This window comes from Ranitomeya imitator, chromosome 3 (assembly GCF_032444005.1).
Source record: "Ranitomeya imitator isolate aRanImi1 chromosome 3, aRanImi1.pri, whole genome shotgun sequence".
In the NCBI taxonomy this organism is placed as follows: Eukaryota; Metazoa; Chordata; class Amphibia; order Anura; family Dendrobatidae; genus Ranitomeya; species Ranitomeya imitator.
In genome coordinates this window covers 781,438,524-781,463,523 of record NC_091284.1, presented here as the reverse complement: position 1 = coordinate 781,463,523, position 25,000 = coordinate 781,438,524, and positions in this window count along the sequence as shown.

The window sequence follows — 25,000 nt, the reverse complement described above, 5'->3', positions numbered from 1 at the left end:
GATATACATACTCCCGGCCACATTCCGACTAGACGTGCTCGGTCTCAGTACAAGTGGTAACTAGACGTGCTCGGTACAAGTGTACTGAGCAAAGTCACACATTTGTAGCCATAGTGTGCAGGGAGTACGCATATCGCACACTGGCAGTTATATGACCACTCGGTCTCTCCTCCGGCACTGGAGAATCCTCACAGCCTGCCGTGCGTGATATGACACTTCACGAGTCTGCAGTCACAGAGTCGCATAGACCGACTGCAGGTTTTCATAGAAGACCTGGACATCCCATTTAAAGGAGATGTTTCACTATTTTTACATCCTAGACTGGCCACATTCTCATAAAGAGGCCGAAAAACTAAATAAAACATATTTCTTTTATTTCTCTTCTCCGTTTTTCACACACTCAAAAATGGTCGCGTTTAATCAGTGTTTCAGTTTTTACCATCAGTATTTCATTAGTGATTTTCAAAGATGAAAAAAATAAATTATTAAGCTTCTCCTAGATTACAATGTTAATCACGGACCCATAAAAAATGTAATAAAACTGTAATGCTGAGGTTTTGCTCACACGTAGTGTAAATGCTGCGTTTTTTCTACTGCTTTTTTTTCTGCAGGTGTCCGCACCAGAAAACGCCGTAACATTAGCAATCTTCTGTGATTATTGCGTGTTTGCTGCATTTCTTTTATGTGTTTTCCCCATTATTTGATGCGTTTTTGGTGAAGATATGAATCTGCATTTTTAATACTACAGAAACGGTTTGATTCTGCGCCTATAAATGCAACGGCGTTTTTTTTTTTCATCAAGTTTTTTTTTGTCAGAAGAAGTCTATAGATAAAAAAAAGCGCCAAAACAGCAGCATCTTCAGACCACAGGGGGTGGAGGTTTCATCATGAACTCACATCCTCTTTGCTTAGATTTTAAGACCATGTTAGCATGTAGCGGAAATCCTGTGGTTTTCGCAGCTTTTTTTGCACATAAATTCTGCTGTGTTTAAGTTGATGTGATTTCATGAAAACTGTGCCCCCTGTGGTCCAAAGACGCTGTTGAACTGTGTGGTCTTGGTGCTTTTTTTTTTTTTAGAGGTTTCTATGTGGAGTCTTAAAAACACATCAAGGCCGGAGTCACACATGCGAGAAACACGTCCGTGTCTCGCATGTGAAAAGCAAGCTGGGGCGCCGGCACTCCAGAGCAGAGCGTACGGCAGCATAGCAACACATGGAGCCGCACGCTCCGCTCCCAAGTGCTGGCACCACAGCTTGCTTTTCACATGCGAGACACGGACGTGTTTCTCGCATGTGTGACTCCGGCCTAAAAACACGGCTTCACATCTGCTCCGTCAAATAAGGGAGAAAAGACCTAAAAAATTCAGCAATAATCAGAGAAGATTGTTATTCTGTAGTCTGGTGCAGACATAAAAAACATAGTATTTCTGTAACGTGTGAACACGGCCTTGCAGACACCAAAAAGCCAGATGTTGTATAGTGAAGCTACATAAAGATGTGAAAGTTCTGGCGGCTCCGACTGTGAATGAAGGAACAAAAAATAAATCCATAAGTCCCAGGTAGAGATGAGCAAGACGCACAGATGACCTCGCTCCAGCCCTGGTTAATCAAACACTGTGCCGGGGATGATGGAAAGTTAAGAGATTCATCTTCTCCCATCTAGATACACTGATCTAGATGCTGGATCGGAGTCCCGTGAATCTATCCGCTCATCTCTAGTCCCAACTGTCTAGCTGTCCCAGATACAGTGGACAGTCCCGGATTTGGGTTTAAGTCCTGCAGTCTCAGGTCTCTGATAAATGTTCCTTACTACCACCACCCCCTGACAACTCCTCCTGCCAGGGGAGAAAGAAATGGTAAATGGTTGTGGATTGGAGTGTGGCCAAAATTTGTTGCTTTCTGGTCTTCAACAGTTGGAAAGAATGGGTAACTATCAAGACCAAGTATGTCCATACCCACCAAAAAAAGGACAGAATCAAATGGCCCCATTTATAAAAAGTCTTTATATCCCATTAATTTTACGAGTCTGTATTCACTGAGGACATATTTCATCCCTAAATTCAGGATGGAGCAGAAAGGAGCAAATTTATTTAATCAGACATATTGCAAAGTTTTTTTCATGTGCATTATTGATTTATGAATAAAAAAAAACAACGGTTACTCTTACCGACTGAGTGACTTTTGGTTTTTGCTCTTTCACTTTATTTGTCCTCCCCTTCTTCCCAGAGCCATAATTTTTATATTTTTCCATCGATATAGTGTCTGTTTTTTTTGTGCGACAAGTTGTACTTTTGAATGACACAATTCATTTTTATGGGACGCACGGAAAAAATTCCAAATTTTTCAAAATAGCAAAAAAGTTTAACTCCACAATTGTTTTTTTTTTTTATTTATTTACACATTCATTATATGATAAAAATAACATTGTATCACTTTCCAGGTCAGTATGATTATGGCAATATCAAACAAGCAAAGCTTTATTACTATTATTTAGGTGGTAAAAAAAAAATTAAAAAATTTGTAACAAAAAAGTTATATCGTTCGTGTTGCCGTTTTCGAAGACCAGTAACATTTCAATTTACTGCAGATGGTGCTGTATAAGTGTTTGTTTTTATTCCCCAAGACAACATTTTTACTGCTACCATTTTGGGTGAGATGTGATATTTTGATTGTTGCTTATTGCGTTTCTTTTTTACATGTTTTGGAGACAGAAAAAAAATGCAATTCTGGTGTTTTGATTCTTTTCCTTATTTTTCTGTTTACGTGGCTAAGAAGACTAAGACAAATCAATAGACAACCCTGGCACAATAACATCACTAAAAAGCTTTGGCAAGTATCCAGAATTGCAGAGCAGCATTGAAAGGAAAAGCATTCGCATCTTCTCTCTACATCACACCTCACCACTTGTGTGCTTGACCCCATCCTATCCCACCTCCTCCCCAACCTCACCACCACACTTATCCCATCCCTAACCCATCTATTCAACCTATCACTAGATTTTGGTACCTTCTACTCTGCATTTAAGCATGCCGCAATTACACCTATCCTCAAAAAGCCATCCGTTGACCCGAGCACTATGTCCAGCTGTCGCCCCATATCTTTTCTCCCATTTGCTTCCAAACTCCTTGAGCAGCACGTTACATAGTAACATAGTAACATAGTAACATAGTAACATAGTAAGGCCGAAAAAAGACATTTGTCCATCCAGTTCAGCCTATATTCCATCATAATAAATCCCCAGATCTACGTCCTTCTACAGAACCTAATACCGTATATACTCGAGTATAAGCCGACCCGAGTATAAGCCGACCCCCCTAATTTTGCCACAAAAAACTGGGAAAACTTATTGACTCGAGTATAAGCCTAGGGTGGAAATGCAGCATTTACCGGTGAATTTCAAAAATAAAAATAGATCATTATTTCCCCATAGCTGTGCCATACAGTGCTCTGCACCGTTCATATTTCCCCATAGCTGTGCCCAATATACGGTGCTCTGCACCGTTCACTGTGCCCCATAGCTGTGCCATATACAGTGCTCTGCACCGTTCACTGTGCCCCATAGCTGTGCCATATACGGTGCTCTGCACCGTTCATATTTCCCCATAGCTGTGCCATATACGGTGCTCTGCACCGTTCACTGTGCCCCATAGATGTGCCATATACGGTGCTCTGCACCGTTCACTGTGCCCCATAGATGTGCCATATACGGTGCTCTGCACCGTTCACTGTGCCCCATAGATGTGCCATATACGGTGCCCTGCACCGTTCACTGTGCCCCATAGATGTGCCATATACGGTGCTCTGCTCCGTTCACTGTGCCCCATAGATGTGCCATATACAGTGCCCTGCACCGTTCACTGTGCCCCATAGATGTGCCATATACGGTGCTCTGCACCGTTCACTGTGCCCCATAGATGTGCCATATACGGTGCTCTGCACCGTTCACTGTGCCCCATAGATGTGCCATATACGGTGCCCTGCACCGTTCACTGTGCCCCATAGATGTGCCATATACGGTGCTCTGCACCGTTCACTGTGCCCCATAGATGTGCCATATACGGTGCTCTGCACCGTTCACTGTGCCCCATAGATGTGCCATATACGGTGCCCTGCACCGTTCACTGTGCCCCATAGATGTGCCATATACGGTGCTCTGCTCCGTTCACTGTGCCCCATAGATGTGCCATATACAGTGCTCTGCACCGTTCACTGTGCCCCATTGCTGTGCCATATACGGTGCTCTGCACCGTTCACTGTGCCCCATAGATGTGCCATATACGGTGCTCTGCACCGTTCACTGTGCCCCATAGATGTGCCATATACGGTGCTCTGCACCGTTCACTGTGCCCCATAGATGTGCCATATACGGTGCTCTGCACCGTTCACTGTGCCCCATAGATGTGCCATATACGGTGCTCTGCACCGTTCACTGTGCCCCATAGATGTGCCATATACAGTGCCCTGCACCGTTCACTGTGCCCCATAGATGTGCCATATACGGTGCTCTGCACCGTTCACTGTGCCCCATAGATGTGCCATATACGGTGCTCTGCACCGTTCACTGTGCCCCATAGATGTGCCATATACGGTGCCCTGCACCGTTCACTGTGCCCCATAGATGTGCCATATACAGTGCTCTGCACCGTTCACTGTGCCCCATAGATGTGCCATATACAGTGCTCTGCACCGTTCACTGTGCCCCATAGATGTGCCATATACAGTGCTCTGCACCGTTCACTGTGCCCCATAGATGTGCCATATACGGTGCTCTGCACCGTTCACTGTGCCCCATAGATGTGCCATATACAGTGCCCTGCACCGTTCACTGTGCCCCATAGATGTGCCATATACGGTGCTCTGCACCGTTCACTGTGCCCCATAGATGTGCCATATACGGTGCTCTGCACCGTTCACTGTGCCCCATAGATGTGCCATATACGGTGCCCTGCACCGTTCACTGTGCCCCATAGATGTGCCATATACAGTGCTCTGCACCGTTCACTGTGCCCCATAGATGTGCCATATACAGTGCTCTGCACCGTTCACTGTGCCCCATAGATGTGCCATATACAGTGCTCTGCACCGTTCACTGTGCCCCATAGATGCTCCACATAAATCTCTGCCGCCGCCGCTGCTGCTGCTGCAATAAAAAAAAAAAAACACATACTCACCTCCCTTGATTGCAGCTCCCGGCGTCTCGTTCCGGCGCCTCCATCTTCCCGGCGTCTCTGCTCTGACTGATCAGGCAGAGGGCGCCGCGCACACTATATGCGTCATCGCGCCCTCTGCCTGAACAGTCAGAGCGCAGACGCCGGGAAGATGGAGGCGCCGGCCGGGAAGATGGAGCGACGCTCGGCGGCTGGAACGAGGACAGGTGAATATGCTATACTTACCTAGTCCTGGCGATCCTCGCGCTGTCCCTCTGCCTGGTCTTCGGTGCCGCAGCTTCTTTCTCTATCAGCGGTCACCGGCACCGCTGATTAGAGGAATGAATAGGCGGCTCCGCCCCTATGGGAGGTGGAGCCGCTTATTCATTTCTGTAATGAGCGGTCCCACGTGACCGCTGAAGAGGGGAAGAAGCTGCAGCACAGAAGACCGTGGGACGGCAGGGACAGCGCGAGGATCGCTGGGACTAGGTAAGTATGCCTCAGCGCCCTCACCCCCTCACCCGCCGACCCTGCCACCCACCTTGACTCGAGTATAAGCCGAGAGGGGCACTTTCAGCCCAAAATTTTGGGCTGAAAATCTCGGCTTATACTCGAGTATATACGGTAATTGTATGAAACAATATTGTTCTGCTCCAGGAAGACATCCAGGCCTCTCTTGAACCCCTCGACTGAGTTCGCCATCACCACCTCCTCAGGCAAGGAATTCCAGATTCTCACTGCCCTAACAGTAAAGAATCCTCTTCTATGTTGGTGGAAAAACCTTCTCTCCTCCAGACGCAAAGAATGCCCCCTTGTGCCCGTCACCTTCCTTGGTATAAACAGATCCTCAGCGAGATATTTGTATTGTCCCCTTATATACTTAATGCTGAACTTTCCTCTCACTTTGCATCTAATTCGCTCTTCGACAACCTACAATCTGGCTTCCATTCCCATCGTTCCAATGAGACTGCCCTGACCAAACTTATTAATTACTTACAGCCAAAGCTAATAGACAATTCTCTATACTCATCCTTCTAGACCTGTCCTCTGCCTTTGACACAGCTGACCACTGCCTCCTACTACAGATCCTCTCTTCCTTTGGTGTCAAAGACCTTGCTCTATCCTGGATCTCCTCATACCTTACCAACTACACATTTAGCGTTTCCTACTCCCACACTACCTCCTCATTTCGCCCTCTCTCTGTTGGTGTCCCTCAAGGCTCTGTCCTAGTGCAGCGCCCCAGAGTCCTGGTCGTTGCAGTAATGTTGTTCTTCAACCAGGGGGAGCGATGTTACGTCTGATGGCACCAAAGGAGTTCACCCTGCCAGGTATCACAGCCACACTTCACACGCCGGCCACCAGGGGGAGCAAAAGGTTCTATCTATTAGGCCACTCCTCACACTTGGGTAAAACTGGGGGTTTGGTTAGGAAGTTAGGCAGTTGGAGACGGAAGGCAGTTCTGACTGGAGGGAGAAGGAGATAGTCAGCAGGAGAGGAGAGGAGTCGACTGGGCTCGGCCCAGGAAGGAAAGAAGAACACGGAGCTGCACCTGCAACCCATGCGGCAGCCTCCTAAGAAAGGACAAGAAAGGAAGTGTGCCGTAGTGAGTGATGAGCACAGAAGTCGTAGCAACAGGAGTACAAAACCAGTGGGAGACGAGCTAGAAGCAGGCTGCCTCCCACTGAGCGCAGATCCGGTGGCCGGAACAATAGTAATAGACTCTATGCTTTACTTCAGAGACCGGCAGGACAGTCAATTCCAAGTTGGCTGCCCGACCTTAGAACCTAAGCAGACAAGGTGGCAACGCGGAGGAGGGGCGACGCTAGGGTCCCTATAAAATAGCCTCAGGCCACCACCGTCATACGGGTTGGTCCTATCCATCTGGGGGACCGAGAGAAGAGTAACAAGAGTGAGAACCCTATGAGAGCTAATGCACGTAGGGACCTACTACGTTACTGTGCGCAAGGAGAAGGCTACTGATTTCCACCTGGACAGGGGGACTCTGGAATTGCCATCAGACCGGCCGGACTCTGCCTACCCTGTCATCCGGCACCCTGGACTGTGGATGCTGAAGCCTTCAGTAAAGGTAAAGAGACTGCACCCATTGTGTCCTCGTTATTCACCGCGCCTTGCACCATCCACAATTACCATCTACACTTCTGGGAAGCCCTGGGGATATACTTCACCTGTGGGAAGGTATACCATCTAGCTGCCATTCCATCACCCCAGCAGACCCCTAAGCAGCGTTGGTCATACTGGCCGAATACCACAGGTGGCGTCACGAACACTACCATCATCTACAAACTATTTGAATTCTATTTATTGGCGCCCCTCATAGGGCCACGGTCCGGGTCAGGCCACCGTGACATCCCAGCTGAGGGAACTGAAGGACCCGGTACCGAGTACCCCATTGCCCTTACGTGGGGGCGATCCACTAGGACCCCTTCTCTTCTCAATCTATACCATTGACCTGGGACAACTCATAAAGTACCATATATATGCTGATGACACTCAGATTAACTTCTCTGACCCAGATGTCACCTCTCTGCTCTCCAGAATCCCGGAGTGTCTATCAGCCATATCCTTCTTCTCTCGCTTCCTCAAGCTCAACGTGGACAAATCTGAACTAATTATCTTTCCTCCAACTCTCATACCTTCCCTACCTGATCTATCTATCACAATAAATGAAATCACACTTTCCCCTGTCCCGGAAATCTGCTGCCTCGGAGTAACCCTTGACTCTGCCCTGTCTTTCAAATTTCACATACAAGCTCACGCCACCTCCTGTAGCACCCAGCTCAAAAATATTTCCAGAATCTTTCCTTTCCCCAACCCTCACTATACCAAAATGCTTGTTCATGCTCTAATCATCTCCTGCTTCGACTACTGCAACATCCTCCTCTGTGGCCTACCTTCTAACGCTCTCACACGCCTCCAGTCTGTCCTTATCTCTGCTTCCCCACTAATTAATCTCTGTCCTCGCTACACTCCTGCTTCCCCTCTTTGCAAATCCCTTCACTGGCTCCCAATTTCCCAGCATATCGAGTTTAAACTACTAACACTGACCTACAAAGCCATCCATAACCTTTCTCCTCCATATATTTCTGAACTAATCCATCAATATCTTTCCTCATGTAATCTCCGGTCCTCCCAAGACCTCCTTCTCTCCTCCACACTTTGCGCTCCTCACCCAATTGCCTCCAAGATTTCTCTCGAATATCACCCATCCTCTGGAATTCTTTGCCCCAACATGTCCGATTATCCACCACACTTGGATCCTTCAGACGGAACCTGAAAACCTATTTCTTCAAAAAAGCTTACAAGCTGTAATGACCACATGACCACATGACCACCTCAACACCATCAGAGCTACTGCAACTCTCGACCTACTGTCTCCTTCCCCATAATCCCGTAGAATGTAAGCCCACAAGGGCAGGGTCCTCTTCCCTCAGTACCAGTCTGTCATTGTTAGTTTGTTTACTGTAAGTGATATTTGTATTTTGATGTAACCCAATCTCTGTACAGAAACATGGAATTAATGGTGCTATATAAATAAATAATAATAATAACACTAAGAGGTAGTCATCTCAAAACGCATAGACCCATGTCTCATCTTTTGTATGGATTTTTAATCTCCCCTTTGGATATTTACGTACTGTAATAAATGTGATGTTTTAACTTACTTATTTTTGCAATCGCTGGCATTTTTCACCTTTTTTCATGCTTCATACACTCAGGAACCGGCCTCAGGTTGCTGTGCACAACACCCTACTGTGAGTTATTTTCATACACAAGGGGCATGGGGGAGGCGTGGAGACCCACACAATTCGAAATCTCCGAATCCCAATGTGCCAGCAGCATGCGCATGCGCTCACCTACAAACCAAAGAAAGCGATGTATTAAAGCAAGGTAGTTGAAGAAGGATAAAGAATTTTCACACTACTAGGAGATCATCTGCAGGGAAAATATTTAGCAAAACACCAAGATTGATGTAGAACTACTGTGAAATGAGGGGGATTGCAAAAGGCTGAATAATATTCTGAATGGTAAGCGATGAGACAAGACACTCTAGAGTTAAAAATTAGATAGAAGATAGTGATATTTACATTATTTACTCCTATATAATACATAGTAACATAGTAGCATAGTTTTTTAAGGCTGAAGAAAGACTTTAAGTCCATCTAGTTCAGCCCATAGCCTAACCTAACATGGCCTAACATGTTGATCCAGAGGAAGGCCCATGTGGCAAAGAGTAAGCTCCACTTTGGGGAAAAAAATTCCTTCCCGACTCCACATACGGCAATCAGACTAGTTCCCTGGATCAACACCCTAACAATGAATCTAGTATATACAGTTAGGGCCAGAAATATTTGGACAGTGACACAATTTTCGCGAGTTGGGCTCTGCATGCCACCACATTGGATTTGAAATGAAACCTCTACAACAGAATTCAAGTGCAGATTGTAACGTTTAATTTGAAGGGTTGAACAAAAATATCTGATAGAAAATGTAGGAATTGTACACATTTCTTTACAAACACTCCACATTTTAGGAGGTCAAAAGTAATTGGACAAATAAACATAACCCAAACAAAATATTTTTATTTTCAATATTTTGTTGCAAATCCTTTGGAGGCAATCACTGCCTTAAGTCTGGAACCCATGGACATCACCAAACGCTGGGTTTCCTCCTTCTTAATGCTTTGCCAGGCCTTTACAGCCGCAGCCTTCAGGTCTTGCTTGTTTGTGGGTCTTTCCATCTTAAGTCTGGATTTGAGCAAGTGAAATGCATGCTCAATTGGGTTTAGATCTGGAGACTGACTTGGCCATTGCAGAATGTTCCACTTTTTGGCACTCATGAACTCCTGGGTAGCTTTGGCTGTATGCTTGGGGTCATTGTCCATCTGTACTATGAAGCGCCGTCCAATCAACTTTGCAGCATTTGGCTGAATCTGGGCTGAAAGTATATCCCGGTACACTTCAGAATTCATCCGGCTACTCTTGTCTGCTCTTATGTCATCAATAAACACAAGTGACCCAGTGCCATTGAAAGCCATGCATGCCCATGCCGTCACGTTGCCTCCACCATGTTTTACAGAGGATGTGGTGTGCCTTGGATCATGTGCCGTTCCCTTTCTTCTCCAAACTTTTTTCTTCCCATCATTCTGGTACAGGTTGATCTTTGTCTCATCTGTCCATAGAATACTTTTCCAGAACTGAGCTGGCTTCTTGAGGTGTTTTTCTGCAAATTTAACTCTGGCCTGTCTATTTTTGGTATTGATGAATGGTTTGCATCTAGATGTGAACCCTTTGTATTTACTGTCATGGAGTCTTCTCTTTACTGTTGACTTAGAGACAGATACACCTACTTCACTGAGAGTGTTCTGGACTTCAGTTGATGTTGTGAACGGGTTCTTCTTCACCAAATTAAGTATGCGGCGATCATCCACCACTGTTGTCATCCGTGGACGCCCAGGCCTTTTTGAGTTCCCAAGCTCACCAGTCAATTCCTTTTTTCTCAGAATGTACCAAACTGTTGATTTTGCTACTCCAAGCATGTCTGCTATCTCTCTGATGGATTTTTTCTTTTTTTTCAGCCTCAGGATGTTCTGCTTCACCTGAATTGAGAGTTCCTTTGACCGCATGTTGTCTGCTCACAGCAACAGCTTCCAAATGCAAAACCACACACCTGGAATCCACCCCTGACCTTTTAACTACTTCATTGATTACAGGTTAACGAGGGAGACGCCTTCAGAGTTAATTGCAGCCCTTAGAGTCCATTGTCCAATTACTTTTGGTCCCTTGAAAAAGAGGACGCTATGCATTACAGAGCTATGATTCCTAAACCCTTTCTCCGATTTGGATGTGGAAACTATCATATTGCAGCTGGGAGTGTGCACTTTCAGCCCATATTATATATATAATTGTATTTCTGAACATGTTTTTGTAAACAGCTAAAATAACAAAACTTGTGTCACTGTCCAAATATTTCTGGCCCTAACTGTATACCCTGTAACATTATACCTTTCAAGAAAGGCATCCAGTCTCCTCTTAAATTTAAGTAACGAATCACTCATTACAACATCATACGGCAGAGAGTTCCATAGTCTCACTGCTCTTATCGTAAAGAATCCACGTCTGTTATTATGCTTAAACCTTCTTTCCTCCAGACGTAGAGGATGCCCCCTTGTCCCTGTCTCAGGTCTATGATTAAAAAGATCATCAGAAAGGTCTTTGTACTGTCCCCTCATATTTATACATTAACATAAGATCACCCCTTAGTCTTTGTTCTTCCAAACTAAATAGCCCCAAGTGTAATAACCTATCTTGGTATTGCAGACCCCCCAGTCCTCTAATAACCTTGGTCGCTCTTCTCTGCACCCGCTCCAGTTCAGCTATGTCTTTCTTATACACCGGAGACCAGAACTGTGCACAGTATTCTAAGTGTGGTCGAACTAGTGACTTGTATAGAGGTAAAATTATGTTCTCCTCATGAGCATCTATGCCTCTTTTAACCCCTTCATGACCCAGCCTATTTTGACCTTAAAGACCTGGCCCTTTTTTGCAATTCTGACCAGTGTCCCTTTATGAGGTAATAACTCAGGAAAGCTTCAACGGATCCTAGCGGTTCTGAGAATGTTTTTTCGTGACATATTGGGCTTCATGTTAGTGGTAAATTTAGGTCAATAAATTCTGCGTTTATTTGTGATAAAAATGGAAATTTGGCGAAAATTTAGAAAATTTCGCAATTTTCACATTTTGAATTTTTATTCTGTTAAACCAGAGAGATATGTGACACAAAATAGTTAATAAATAACATTTCCCACATGTTTACTTTACATCAGCACAATTTTGGAAACAAAATTTTTTTTTGTTAGGAAGTTATAAGGGTTAAAATTTGACCAGCGATTTGTCATTTTTACAACGAAATTTACAAAACCATTTTTTTTAGGGACCACCTCACATTTGAAGTCAGTTTGAGGGGTCTATATGGCTGAAAATACCCAAAAGTGACACCATTCTAAAAACTGCACCCCTCAAGGTACTCAAAACCACATTCAAGAAGTTTATTAACCCTTCAGGTGCTTCACAGCAGCAGAAGCAACATGGAAGGAAAAAATGAACATTTAACTTTTTAGTCACAAAAATTATCTTTTAGCAACAATTTTTTTATTTTCCCAATGGTAAAAGGAGAAACTGAACCACGAAAGTTGTTGTCCAATTTGTCCTGAGTATGCTGATACCTCATATGTGGGGGTAAACCACTGTTTGGGCGCACGGCAGGGCTTGGAAGGGAAGGAGCGCCATTTGACTTTTTGAATCAAAAATTGGCTCCACTCTTTAGCGGACACCATGTCACGTTTGGAGAGCCCCCGTATGCCTAAAAATTGGAGCTCCCCCACAAGTGACCCCATTTTGGAAACTAGACGCCCCAAGGAACTTATCTAGATGCATAGTGAGCACTTTGAACCCCCAGGTGCTTCACAAATTGATCCGTAAAAATGAAAAAGTACTTTTTTTTCACAAAAAAATTCTTTTAGCCTCAATTTTTTCATTTTCACATGGGCAACAGGATAAAATGGATCCTAAAATGTGTTGGGCAATTTCTCCTGAGTACACCAATACCTCACATGTGGGGGTAAACCACTGTTTGGGCACATGGTAAGGCTCGGAAGGGAAGGAGCGCCATTTGACTTTTTGAATGAAAAATTATTTCCATCATTAGCGGACACCATGTCGCGTTTGGATAGCTCCTGTGTGCCTAAACATTGGCGCTCCCCCACAAGTGACCCCATTTTGGAAACTAGACCCCCCAAGGAACTTATTTAGATGCCTAGTGAGCACTTTAAACCCTCAGGTGCTTCACAAATTGATCTGTAAAAATGAAAAAGTACTTTTTTTTCACAAAAAAATTTTTTCGCCTCAATTTTTTCATTTTCACATGGGCAGTAGGATAAAATGGATCATAAAATTTGTTGGGCAATTTCTCCCGAGTACGTCGATACCTCATATGTGGGGGTAAACCACTGTTTGGGCACTCGGCAGGGCTCGGAAGGGAAGGCGCGCCATTTGACTTTTTGAATGGAAAATTAGCTCCAATTGTTAGCGGACACCATGTCGCGTTTGGAGAGCCCCTGTGTGCCTAAACATTGGCGCTCCCCCACAAGTGACCCCATTTTGGAAACTAGACCCCCCAAGGAACTTATCTAGATGCATATTGAGCACTTTAAACCCACAGGTGCTTCACAGAAGTTTATAACGCAGAGCCATGAAAATAAAAAATAATTTTTCTTTCCTCAAAAATGATTTTTTAGCCTGGAATTTCCTATTTTGCCAAGGATAATAGGAGAAATTGGACCCCAAATATTGTTGTCCAGTTTGTTCTGAGTACGCCGATACCCCATATGTGGGGGTAAACCACTGTTTGGGCGCACGGCAGGGCTCGGAAGGGATGGCACGCCATTTGGCTTTTTAAATGGAAAATTAGCTCCAATCATTAGCGGACACCATGTCACGTTTGGAGAGCCCCTGTGTGCCTAAACATTGGAGATCCCCCAGAAATGACACCATTTTGGAAACTAGACCCCCAAAGGAACTAATCTAGATGTGTGGTGAGGACTTTGAACCCCCAAGTGCTTCACAGAAGTTTATAACGCAGAGCCATGAAAATAAAAAATAAAAATTATTTTCTCAAAAATGATCTTTTAGCCTGCAATTTTTTATTTTCCCAAGGGTAACAGGAGAAATTTGACCCCAAAAGTTGTTGTCCAGTTTATCCTGAGTACGCTGATACCCCATATATGGGGGTAAATCACTGTTTGGGCACATGCCGGGGCTCGGAAGTGAAGTAGTGACGTTTTGAAATGCAGACTTTGATGGAATGCTCTGTGGGCGTCACGTTGCGTTTGCAGAGCCCCTGATGTGGCTTAACAGTAGAAACCCCCCACAAGTGACCCCATTTTGGAAACTAGACCCCCAAAGGAACTTATCTAGATGTGTGGTGAGCACTTTGAACCCCCAAGTGCTTCATAGAAGTTTATAATGCAGAGCCGTGAAAATAATAAATACGTTTTCTTTCCTCAAAAATAATTATTTAGCCCAGAATTTTTTATTTTCCCAAGGGTTACAGGAGAAATTGGACCCCAAATGTTGTTGTCCAGTTTCTCCTGAGTACGCTGATACCCCATGAGTGGGGGTAAACCACTGTTTGGGCACACGTCGGGGCTCAGAAGGGAAGTAGTGACTTTTGAAATGCAGACTTTGATGGAATGGTCTGCGGGTGTCACGTTGCGTTTGCAGAGCCCCTGGTGTGCCTAAACAGTAGAAACCCCCACAAGTGACCCCATTTTAGAAACTAGACCCCCCAAGGAACTTATCTAGATATGTGGTGAGCACTTTGAACCCCCAAGTGCTTCACAGACGTTTACAACGCAGAGCCGTGAAAATAAAAAATCATTTTTCTTTCCTCAAAAAAAATGTTTTAGCAAGCATTTTTTTAGATTCACAAGGGTAACAGGAGAAATTGGACCCCAGTAATTGTTGCGCAGTTTGTCCTGAGTATGCTGGTACCCCATATGTGGGGGTAAACCACTGTTTGGGCACACGTCAGGGCTCGGAAGTGAGGGAGCACCATTTGACTTTTTGAATACGAGATTGGTGGCGCCATGTTGCGTTTGGAGACCCCTGATGTGCCTAAACAGTGGTAACCCCTCAATTCTACCTCCAACACTAACCCCAACACACCCCTAACCCTAATCCCAACTGTAGCCATAACCCTAATCACAACCCTAACCACAACCCTAATTCCAACCCTAACCCTAAGGCTATGTGCCCACGTTGCGGATTCGTGTGAGATATTTCCGCACCATTTTTGAAAAATCCGCGGGTAAAAGGCACTGCGTTTTACCTGCGGATTTTCCGCGGATTTCCAGTGTTTTTTGTGCGTATTTCACCTGCGGATTCCTATTGAGGAACAGGTGTAAAACGCTGCGGAATCCGCACAAAGAATTGACATGCTGCGGAAAATACAACGCAGCGTTTCCGCGCGGTATTTTCCGCACCATGGGCACAGCGGATTTGGTTTTTCATATGTTTACATGGTACTGTAAACCTGATGGAATACTGCTGCGAATCCGCAGCGGCCAATCCGCAGCCAAATCCGCACAGTGTGCACATAGCCTAATTCTAAAGGTATGTGCACACGCTGCAGAAAACGCTGCGGATCCGCAGCAGTTTCCCATGAGTTTACAGTTCAATGTAAACCTACGGGAAACAAAAATCGCTGTACACATACTGCGGAAAAACTGCACGGAAACGCAGCGGTTTACATTCCGCAGCATGTCACTTCTTTGTGCGGATTCCGCAGCGGTTTTACAACTGCTCCAATAGAAAATCGCAGTTGTAAAACCGCAGTGAAATGCGCAGAAAAAAACGCGGTAAATCCGCCATAAATCCGCAGCGGTTTAGCACTGCGGATTTATCAAATCCGCAGCGGAAAAATCCGCAGAGGACCAGAATACGTGTGCACATACCGAAACCCTAACCCTAGCCCTAACCCTAACCCTACCCCTAACCCTAGCCCTAACCCTACCCCTAACCCTACCCCTACCCCTACCCCTACCCCTAACCCTACCCCTACCCCTAACCCTACCCCTAACCCTACCCCTAACCCTACCCCTACCCCTAACCCTACCCCTATTCTAACATTAGTGGAAAAAAAAAAATTTCTTTATTTTTTTATTGTCCCTACCTATGGGGGTGACAAAGGGGGGGGGGGTCATTTATTATTTTTTTTATTTTGATCACTGAGATATAATCTATCTCAGTGATCAAAATGCATGTATTTTGGAAGATGGCGGCGCCCAGGGAGAAGACGGACGGGACCCCGGCTGGATCGGTAAGTATGATGGGGCGGGGGGGGGACCACGGGGGGGGGGGGATCGGAGCACGGGGGGGAATCGGAGCGCGGGAGGGGTGGAACGGAGCACGGGGGGCGTGGAACGGAGCACGGGGGGGCTGGAATGGAGCACGGGGGGGTGGAACGGAGCATCGGGGGGGTGGATCGGAGTGCAGGGGGGGTGATTGGAGCACGGGGGGGTGATTGGAGCACAGGGGGGAGCGGACAAGAGCACGGGGGGGAGCGGAGTACTGGACGGAGGGGAGCCGGAGCAGTGTACCGGCCAGATCGGGGGGCTGGGGGGGCGATCGGTGGGGTGGGGTGGGGGCACATTAGTATTTCCAGCCATGGCCGATGATATTGCAGCATCGGCCATGGCTGGATTGTAATATTTCACCAGTTATAATAGGTGAAATATTACAAATCGCTCTGATTGGCAGTTTCACTTTCAACAGCCAATCAGAGCGATCGTAGCCACGAGGGGGTGAAGCCACCCCCCCTGGGCTAAACTTCCACTCCCCCTGTCCCTGCAGATCGGGTGAAATGGGAGTTAACCCTTTCACCCGATCTGCAGGGACGTGATCTTTCCATGACGCCACATAGGCGTCATGGGTCGGATTGGCACCGACTTTCATGACGCCTACGTGGCGTCAAAGGTCGGGAAGGGGTTAATGCATCCCATTATTTTATTTGCCTTTGCAGCAGCTGCCTGACACTGGCCACACTGAATATGAGTTTGTCATCCACCCATACACCCAGGTCTTTTTCATTGACGGTTTTGCCCAGAGTTTTAGAATTAAGCACATAATTATACATCTTATTACTTCTACCCAAGTGCATGACCTTACATTTATCCCCATTAAAGCTCATTTGCCATTTATCAGCCCAAGCTTCTAGTTTACATAAATCATCCTGTAATATAAAATTGTCCTCCTCTGTATTGATTACCCTGCAGAGTTTAGTGTCATCTGCAAATATTGAAATTCTACTCTGTATGCCCCCTACAAGGTAATTAATAAATATGTTAAAAAGAAGAGGGCCCAATACTGACCCCTGTGGTACCCCACTGCTATCCGCGACCCAGTCCGAGTGTGCTCCATTAATAACCACCCTTTGTTTCCTATCCCTGAGCCAGCTCTTAACCCACTTACACCCATTATTCTCATTTTACGTATCAACCTTTTGTGCGGCACCGTATCAAAAAGCTTTTGAAAAGTCCATATACACTATATCCACTAAGTTCCCTTGGTCCAGTCCGGAACTTACCTCTTTATAGAAATTGATGAGATTAGTCTGATAGTAACGGTTCCTAGAAAACCCGTGCTGATACTGGGTCATGAGGTTATTCCTCTTCAGATACTCCAGTATAGCATCCCTTAGAATGCCCTCCAGGACTTTACCCACAGTAGAGGTTAAGCTTACTGGCCTATTATTTCCGAGTTCAGTTTTTGTGCCGTTTTTGAATATTGGCACCACATTTGCTATACGCCAGTCCTGTGGTATAGACCCTGTTTATATGGATTCTTTAAAGATCTACTATATAATTGTCTAAGGGTCACTTCCGTCTTTCTGCCCTTCTGTCTGTCTGTCTGTCATGGATATTCATTGGTCATGGTCTCTGTCTGTCATGGAATCCAAGTCGCTGATTGGTCTCGCCAGCTGCCTGTTATGGCTGCCGCGACCAATCAGCGACGGGCACAGTCCGGCAGAAAAATGGCGGCTCCTTCCTCCCCGCAGTCAGTGCCCGCTCTGTACTCCCCTCCAGTCAGCGCTCACACAGGGTTAATGGTAGCATTGACCACGGTGTAACGCACTCAGTTAACGCTGCTATTAACCCTGTGTGACCAACTTTTTACTATTCATGCTGCCTATGCAGCATGAATAGTAAAAAGATCTAATGTTAAAAATAATAATTAGTTACATACTCACCTTCCGGAGCTCCCGGATCGAAGCGGCCGGTTACCGATGCTCCTCGCAACGCCCCGGTGACCGCTCCATGCATTTCGGTCTCGCAAGATGATGACGTGCGGTCTCGCGAGACCGCTACTTCATCATCTCGCGAGACCGCAATGCACTCTTCAGACCGGAGCGAGTGATGAGCATCGGTAACCGGCCGCTTCGATCCGCTCCGGAAAGTGAATATGTAACTATTTTTTATTTTAATTCTTTTTTAATAGGGATATGATGCATACTACGTGACTGACCAATATACTACGTGGCTGGCCAATATACTACGTGACTGGGCAATATTCTACGTGGCTCTGTGCTGTATACTACATGACTGGGCAATATACTATGTGGCTGGGCAATCTGCTATGTGGCTGGGCAATATACTATGTGGCTGGGCAATATACTATTTGGCTGGGCAATATACTATTTCGCTGGGCAATATACTATGTGGCTGGTCAATATACTATGTGGCTGGGCAATATACTATGTGGCTGGGCAATATACTATGGCTGGGCAATATACTACGTGACTGGGCAATATACTATGTCGCTGGGCAATATACTACGTGTCTTTGCTGTATACTACGTGGCTCTGTGCTGTATACTACGTGAATGGGCAATATACTATGTGGCTGGGCATTTATACTATGTGGCTGGGCAATATACTACGTGACTGGGCAATATACTACGTCGCTGGGCAATATACTACGTGTCTGTGCTGTATACTACGTGGCTGTGCTGTATACTACGTGAATGGGCAATATACTATGTGGCTGGGCAGTATACTATGTGGCTGGGCAGTATACTATGTGGCTGGGCAATGTACTATGTGGCTGGGCAATATACTATGTGGCTGGGCATTTATACTATGTGGCTGGGCAATATACTACGTGACTGGGCAATATACTACGTCGCTGGGCAATATACTACGTGTCTGTGCTGTATACTACGTGGCTGTGCTGTATAATACGTGAATGGGCAATATACTATTTCGCTGGGCAATATACTATGTGGCTGGGCAGTATACTATGTGGCTGGGCAATGTACTATGTGGCTGGGCAATATACTATGTGGCTGGGCAATATACTACGTGGCTGGGCAATATACTATGTGGCTGGGCAATATACTATGTGGCTGGGCAATATACTACGTGGCTGGGCAATATACTACGTGGCTGGGCAATATACTACGTGACTGGGCAATATACTACGTCGCTGGGCAATATACTATGTGTCTGTGCTGTATACTACGTGGCTCTGTGCTGTATACTACGTGACCGGGCAATATACTACATGGATGGGCAATATACTACGTGGCTGGGCAATATACTACGTGGTTGGGCAATATACTACGTGGCTGGGCAATATACTACGTGGCTGGGCAATATACTACGTGACTGGGCAATATACTACGTGGACATGCATATTCTAGAATACCCGATGCGTTAGGATCGGGCCACCATCTAGTTAAAAATAATGGTCTATCAATGACTGTACTTAATTCCTGCAGTACTCGGGGGTGTATCCCATCCGGGTCCGGAAATTTGTCAATTTTAGTGATTTTTAGACGCCGACGTACTTCCTGCTGGGTTAAGCAGGTGACACTTAATGGGGAATTATGTTATTATAATAGTGTAAAGAATTATGTATGAAAAGTGGATGAATAATAAATAATAAATAAGTGATATAGCTCCATATTTTAGCAGCCAAGTTAAAGAGTCAAATTGGTGATAAAGATAATACTCTGATAATGCAACCTTGGTAATAAAGGTACCTTCACACATAACGATATTGTTAACGATATCGTTGCTATTTGTGACGTAGCAACGATATCGTTAATGAAATCGTTATGTGTGACAGCGACCAACGATCAGGCCCCTGCTGGGAGATCGTTGGTCGCTGAAGAAAGTCCAGAACTTTATTTCGTCGCTGGACTCCCTGGAGACATCGCTGGATCGGCGTGTGTGACACCGATCCAGCGATGTCTTCACTGGTAACCAGGGTAAACATCGGGTAACTAAGCGCAGGGCCGCGCTTAGTAACCCGATGTTTACCCTGGTTACCATGCTAAAAGTAAAAAAAAACAAACACTAGATACTTACCTACAGCCGTCTGTCCTCCAGCGCTGTGCTCTGCACTCCTCCTGTACTGGCTGTGAGCCGGAAAGCAGAGCGGTGACGTCACCGCTCTGCTTTCCAGCTCACAGCCAGTACAGGAGGAGAGCAGAGAAGCAGAGCGCAGCGCTGGAGGACAGACGGCTGTAGGTAAGTATCTAGTGTTTGTTTTTTTTTTTACTTTTAGCATGGTAACCAGGGTAAACATCGGGTTACTAAGCGCGGCCCTGCGCTTAGTTACCCGATGTTTACCCTGGTTACCGGCATCGTTGGTCGCTGGAGAGCGGTCTGTGTGACAGCTCTCCAGCGACCAAACAGCGACGCTGCAGCGATCCGGATCGTTGTCGGTATCGCTGCAGCGTCGCTAAATGTGAAGGGGCCTTTAGTGAAAGGGAGCCAGCAGACAACTGCTGCATAAATGTAGAGCAAATGCTGCTCCTATGGTGGAGTAAAAGAACTATGATAATCAAGGGAAATTGCTGCCTATTGGGGCAACTATTCTTAAATGTAAATAAAAGTGATGCAGTGATGAATAATGAAAAAACTGAATGCAGTAATACAAATTATTTTTTGGCCAATCAACAATTGAGGACCAAAAATAATTAATCCTATATGCATACACATTACCATATTTTTCGGATTATAAGACGCACCGGACCATAAGACGCACCTAAGTTTTAGAGAAGGAAATTATAAAAAAAAACTGAAGCAAAAAATGTGGTCAATTCTGTACTTAATATCCCCTATCCTGGTATATATATGGTCCCCTCATCCCGATCCTGATACACATGGCACCCTCATCTCTACACTGGTATGCATGGCTCCTCATCCCTATCTTGGTATGCATGGATCCCTATTCCTTATCGTGGTATGCATGACCCCCTCACCCCTATCCTGGTATGCATGCCCCCTCATCCCAATTCTGGTATGCATGGCTCCTCATCCCTATACTGGTGTGATAGGCCCCCTCATCCCAGTCCTGGCAGGAATGATTGCTCTCATCCCTATCCAATTTGCATGGCCCCTCATCCCTATCCTGGTATGCAGGGCCCCCATCTCGTCCAAATATGCATGGTCCCATCCCTATCCTGGTAAGCAGGGCCCCATGCTCCTGTGCTGATATAATCTAATAAACGTGCCCCTGCTGTGTACTGTGAAATGACTGTGTCTGACCGTGCAGGAACATGGTCTGATCTTACCACATCTCATGGGCAGGGGAGGATGCAAAATAGAGTTTACAGACATTACAGCACGGGATCGCAGCTGATTCTTTCATTGAGGTAAAATATTGTTTAAAAAAAACAGGCAGTGAAATGTTTTACTTCCCAAAATTAATCAGCTATGATCCCCTGCTGTAATGTCTGTATACTCTCTTTTGCTTACCCCCCTGCCCAGCAGCTGTGGTATGATCAGATCATGTTCCTGCAGGGTCAGACACGGCCATTACACAGTACACAGCAGGGACACATTTATAAGATTATCTCAGCACAGGAACATTTTATGTAAACACATCCAATTGTGTAATTTATTATTATTCCAGGATCTATTGATTAAAATCAACTTTTGTTCATGGAAAAATCTCTTTAAGTACAATGGACAGTGGGCACAACACAGGACAGCTCTCATCTTGTCCTGCTGTGTTAGCGCTGATGCCCCTCCCCCATGGCAGATCAAACACTAGAGTCAGCTCTGCATACAGAGAGGAGGATGCCTGCTTGCCATGTAAGTACCGCACCCTTCTCTTTTTTTTTCAAAGTTATATGCTGGGTATTTGAGCTGCCTCCTCTCCTCACAGCACATATCTAAGGTCAGGTATGGCTCCAGCCACATGTAACTGAACACTGTGTGTGCGTCCCTGCCCCCCTGTGGTGCTGCACCACCAGGTGCCCAAAAAATTACATGGGCCAGCAGCCAGAAAAACAAACTGGTAGCCCCACAAGCAGTGCCACACCATGACCCACCTGGAAAGTGCCCGAAAGGGCAGATTAGCAGTCCAGGCCTGACCAACTGCCACTTCATGATCCTAATATCGGGGTTTGGTGCACGGCTGTGCATTGACTGTGGATCACATAATTTTCATGAAAAATGTGAAGACAGCTGTGTAAATGGATGTCTTCTAGCAATTCTACGCACAGTTAACTGATCATGAGCGTGATAATCGTTTCTATCGGCAAGATATTTGGTTTCTGCCTTTGTGGCCCAGCTGGTACAAGCAGCTCATGATTCAGGCCACCAATATAATTCATTCATAGCTGTCGCTTTAATTCTAAGTATTTATATTTTGCCCACGTACCGGTATATACTTTACATGGCGTGTGTCTTCTATCCTGAGGGTGCCATATGATGCCTAAGTACCATTCACCTTCTTCATGGTTTATTTAGCCCTGTCTGACTATTCCTTACACGTAACCCATTGATTACGCATGATTGGTCCCGCTAACAGCTTGTTCACAGTTGCACTTAATGAAGATGTGACTTGTAATATAAAATGGCTATATTTTCTTTACCCAGCACATAAAATGGTAAAGGAGAGTGGAAATGACAGTCTAATATGTTTCATACCTATGTGTCATTTCTTTTTTTGCACCTTAGGGTGAAAGTAGTTTAGATCTGATGGATATATTATATACTTGTATCATAGGGGTATGTCACGTACCTGTCATATCAACAATGTATACTGTAGCTGGGGGGATTCAACTTCTCCTTTAAGGGTTGTTCCCTTAAGCCCAGACTTATTATCTATGTAAGCTATAGGCTATTTTATAATGCACTGCGTTTTATTGCTTTATAAATAAAATATAACAAACATTTCCCTTTGTAAAAAAAATTACTTGTTTCTGGCTGGGAGTATGTACAACTTGTGCATACCCTCCAGTCCGGGGTCAGAAATCGGCGAATCTCTGTAGGGCACGATTGGGGGACTGTAAAGGCATAAAGCTTTATTTCAGCACCATGGACAGGTAATACACACCAGGCTTCCCTGAATTTGGAGGGAACAATCTTCAGCCATAGGGGCGGGGTTTTCGGGTGTTTGATTCACCCTTTCCTTACCCGCTGGCTGCATGCTGGCTGCAATATTGGATTGAAGTTCATTCTCTGTCCTCCATAGTACACGCCTGCGCAAGGCAAGATTGTAGTATGTAACACAGCCACGTAGTATATAACACATCCACGTAGTATATAGCACAGCCCACGTAATATATAGCACAGCTCACGTAGTATATAACACAGCCCACGTAGTATATAACACAGCCCATGAAGTATATAACACTGCCCACATAGTATATAGCAGCCAGGCAGTATATAACACAGCCCACATAATATATAACACAGCCCACGTAGAATATAACACAGCCCACGCAGTATATAACACAGTCCACACAGTATATAGCAGTGTGGGCACCATATCCCTGTTAAAAAATAAATAAATAAAAAATAGTTAGTTACTCAACCTCCGGCGTCCACCGAAGCTGTCCTGATGCGCGCGATGCTGCTGCCAGCTTCCGTTCCCAGTGATGCATTGCGAAATTACCCAGATGACTTAGCGGTCTCGGGAGACTGCTAAGTCATCTGGGTAATTTTGCAATGCATCACTGGGAACGGAAGCTGGCTGCAGCATCGCGCATATCGGTGGACGGCGGAAGGTGAGAATAGCACAATTTTTAATTTTTTGTAATTATTTTTAACACTATATCTTTTTAAAGATATGGTGGCCCAGGATGGGGCGACACACTGGCACTGACTGAAGGGGAGTAGGGAGGGGGCACTGACTTGAGGAGCGTAGGGAGGGGCCAATTCGCGGCTGGACTAAGCCTGTCGCTGATTGGTCGCGGCCAGCTGCGACCAATCAGCGACACAGACAAATAGACAGAAGTACCCCTTAGGCGATTATATAGATATATATATATATTTAAGCCATGAAGATGAGTATTAATGGAATACAGCTGGAATTTGATTACCAATTGACCTGCAAATGTAATGGTATATCTGTTACATGTACATTGTTGCACTGCACTTTATGATGTATCAATTGGTATGTACTATATTCTGCACATTTGGTATGTCATTTTATATAAATGGACATGCTCTTTCTCATGCAATTATTGTTAAATATTGTAATTATGTACACCCTTTATATACTTGTCACATGTATTCACTCACTCCTTGAAAAAGGTTCACATCTTCATGAACCGAAACAAAAAGCTGAGCTGGGCTAATAAAAGTAGTTCCTGCTTTCTTTCAGTGAGAATGGTGTGCTGCCTAGATTTTTTGGATTCCTACAATTGAGGTTTGATCTGTACCTGGGGGGCTTTGCACCCGATTTTTCTTTTTCTTTTGTATTTTGTGCTGCTCTAATTTTCTTCTTTATATATATACCGTATATACTCGAGTATAAGCCGACCCGAGTATAAGCCGAGACCCCTAATTTTGCCACAAAAAACTGGGAAAACTTAATGACTCGAGTATAAGCCTAGGGTGGGAAATGCAGCAGCTACCAGTAAATGTCAAAAATAAAAATAGATACCAATAAAAGTAAAATTGAGACATCAGTAGGTTAAGTGTTTTTGAATATCCATATTGAATCAGGAGCCCCATATAATGCTCCATACAGTTCATGATGGGCCCCATATAATGCTCCATATTAAAATATGTCCCATATAATGCTGCATAAAGGGTAATAAGGGCCCCATAAGATGCTCCATAGAGATATTTGCCCTTTATAGTGCTACACAAACGTTATGATCCCATAAGATGCTCCATACATATATTTGCCCCATATAATGCTGCACAAATGCTGATTATGGCCCCATAAGATGCTCTATACAGACATTTGCCCCATATAATGCTCCACGAATGCTGATTATGGCCCCATAAGATGCTCCATACAGACATTT